This window comes from Octodon degus, unplaced genomic scaffold (assembly GCF_000260255.1).
Source record: "Octodon degus isolate 3935 unplaced genomic scaffold, OctDeg1.0 scaffold00052, whole genome shotgun sequence".
Taxonomy (NCBI): Eukaryota; Metazoa; Chordata; class Mammalia; order Rodentia; family Octodontidae; genus Octodon; species Octodon degus.
Genome location: NW_004524628.1, coordinates 7,676,101 through 7,679,014, shown reverse-complemented (window position 1 = coordinate 7,679,014; position 2,914 = coordinate 7,676,101). Strand labels below are relative to the sequence as shown.

Sequence of the window (2,914 nt, the reverse complement as noted above, 5' to 3'; positions counted from 1 at the left end):
GAGGAGGCTGGGGGGGAGGTAGGAGAGGAGGCTGGGGAGGAGGCTGGGGAGGAGGCTGGAGAGGAGGCTGGGGAGGAGGCTGGGGAGGAGGCTGGGGAGGAGGCTGGCCAGCGACCCTCTGCTCACTGGAGTCTCTGATGTCTGAGGCTCTGAGCTCGCTTGCAAACCACCCTACTGCACCGGTGCATTGGCCACTGACACTGTTTGGGGAGTGTCTCCTGGGGCTTGAAGAGAAAGCAGTGTAGCTGGGGCCACAGCTAAGCAGAAAGTAACATAAGCTTCTGGGAACATGGCCTGCGGCCACCCTACTCCTCCAGTCACTCAGGCAGGAAAGTCACTTTCAGGTCTGTGGGCAGCTACAGTTTTGGGACAGTCACCAGCCACCCTTGGAATACAGTCATACAGAGAGGTCTCCAGCCCTTAAAGTGTGCCTGGCGTGAGGGAAGCTCTGAATGTTTTGGTTTAATTTTAATATTTAGATTAAACAAACAAGCAAAAACCTGGCACTTGTTTCAGTTACAGAATTGAGAACCTTTTTGTGATTTCAAAAAACCCAAGTAGCGGGAAGTACATTTCAATGGTAAATTTTATAAAAACCAAACACTGAGCAGGAGTTGCCAAGGCCAAGGTAACATCTGAAGGGAGATGTGTTTTAAGTGACAAACAGATACCGGCTTTCAGGGGCATAGCATGAAAAAGGCGAAGACAGCTCAGCAATGTTTATGTTGGTCAAATTTTGAAAGTGTTTGAATGCTATTTATAGCCTCTGATACTGACTTGAACAAAATATAATGTAAACATTTATTTTATCTGCTTTCTGTCTCTATTACTTTTCAGTGTGGCACTTAGAAAACAGGGAATGTCTTGGCCACTCACCATCTGTTCATTCACCAAGTGTTTATTGAACACCTACTATGTGCCAAGTATTAAATCAGCAAAAATAACTACAAAACTCAGAAAAGACTCTTATAAATTCATTGGGAGTGATCCCACTGAAATGGAATACTCCTTAAGACACATACTAAAACCACTGCTGTTTATTTCCCAGTTTTCGAAGTTAAAACTCCTAGGCAGGGGGCTGGGGAGATAGCTCAGTTCTCTAAGCACCTGCCTGGCATGCACAAGGACCTGGGTTCAGTCCCTAGTACTGCATCCCATGCCAGCCCTAGAACCCTGGGTGCGCCGTGTGGGCCCCAAAACTAGATGTACTGGTGCATGCCTGTAATCCCTGTGCTGGGGAGGCTGAGACATGAGGAACACTGAGTCCCAGTTGCGTAGGGAGACTGTGTACCAAATAAATAATTAAAAGATTTTTTAAAATTTGAAAGAAATCTCCTAGTCTACTAACTTATAGGCACTTTTAGTTTTCTAAAACATGTATCTTAGGCTCTGCCTTTCCCACGGGTGCTCCATGGGCTGCACCCCCAAACAGCAGCCACGTGGGATTTTCACAGCTACTAGTTCTCCTACTGGAGAGGTCCCATTTCACTGACTTTTTTTAGGGGATGCTACTAGGTGTCCACACGATCCTGCTCTGTCACAACTGATAGGCAGGTTTAGCCCAAACACCGTACAACCTCTTTCATGGCATTTTATAAATAGCCCTGGTAATGAAGGAAACGGTGTTATTCTAGCAGGAGGGACCAGTCCTGCGTGAAGCCAAATGAGAGAGGAAAATCAGGACAAATCCAAAGATATGTCAGTCCTCTCTGAGGGCAGGAACTTACGGGACCACAAAAAATTTTGATTACTTTAAGGATGGATTATTGAAAATAATCAATACTATCGATCTCTAATTTACTGTGGCTGTCTGGGGATGGCATCCAGACCCTTCTGAGCTGGATCTGTAAGGACCGACCCTGAGATATCAGATGAGACTTGTAGGAGGAGAGAGCGTAGCCCACCACCAGGCAATCAAGCAGCAAACATTTATCGAATACGTATGATAAGAACAGCCCTAAAGTTTTCGTGGGCGGAGACCTTTCTTTCTCTTTCGTTGAGTCCACAGTTGCAGCATGCAGTGCTTACCTTCCTCGCGTGGAGTTGGCATGTGCACGTAACGCAGCCTCATCCTTTGTCATCCCCTCTCCCTCCACTTCTTCCCACTGTGCCAGGTTTCGTGAAGGGTGGGAAGATGTTAACGGTTAAGGAAATAGCTATCAGAACATGAAGATGAATAATAACATCATCCCACTATTTCCACTAGCCCTAAAAATAGAGATCATTGCTGGCCTTGGAGCGGCTGAACTAACTCGCCCAGGGTCGTGTGAGCCCCAGAGGGGCTGGCCGGGCCAAGCCTGAGCGCCTCTGAGCTGCAGTCAGGAATTTGGCCTGCGCTCTGGGCTCTCCAAGGGCTTCCTATCTGGGCGAGATAAGATGGAGAGGGACCAATGGTGACATCATACCTACTGGGAGCACTGTCTGTCCCCAGCAGCCTTGGGCTCAGGAGGCTTTGCGGTGAAGGCTGGGTCAGAGGCCAGAGAGAGAGAGAGAGAGAGACAGACAGACAGACAGACAGACAGACAGACACACACACACACACACACACACACACACACACACACAGAGCCAGGCTGCACAGTCTACATTCCGATCGTTTGTGCAGGGCCAAGCGGGTCACTGTGGTGGACAAATGGATGGCACGTCCGGCGTTTCTTTCCTTCTGGCCATTTTGCTGAATTGTACTTTTTCCTCACCCACTCCATTGACCTGAAGCTGCAGAACAGTTTCTTGTTGTCAGGTGGTGCTGGAGGTGGGACCTAGGACTCGTGCCAGGTGAGTGCTCGCAGGCCAGAGCCACACCCAGGCTCCAAGGGCATTGGGTGCAGAAGGGTGCAGGCCAGTGGAGCTCCTTTTGGCAAGCCCCTCCCCGTCCCTGAGGGTTGATCTGCAGCAAGGGACAGGAGGAGGCTGC

The 2,914-nt window shown here is 49.2% G+C and overlaps 1 long non-coding RNA gene across 1 annotated transcript in view; it reads right to left on the bottom strand.

Annotated features, from left to right (window-relative positions):
• LOC111817253 overlaps positions 1-2,225 on the bottom strand; it is a 9,531-nt gene extending 7,306 nt beyond the window's left edge. The window contains exon 1 of the long non-coding RNA XR_002821495.1: positions 2,029-2,225. This is a non-coding gene — a long non-coding RNA (uncharacterized LOC111817253). The remainder of the gene's footprint in view (positions 1-2,028) is intronic.
• Between the last annotated feature and the right edge of the window lie 689 nt (positions 2,226-2,914).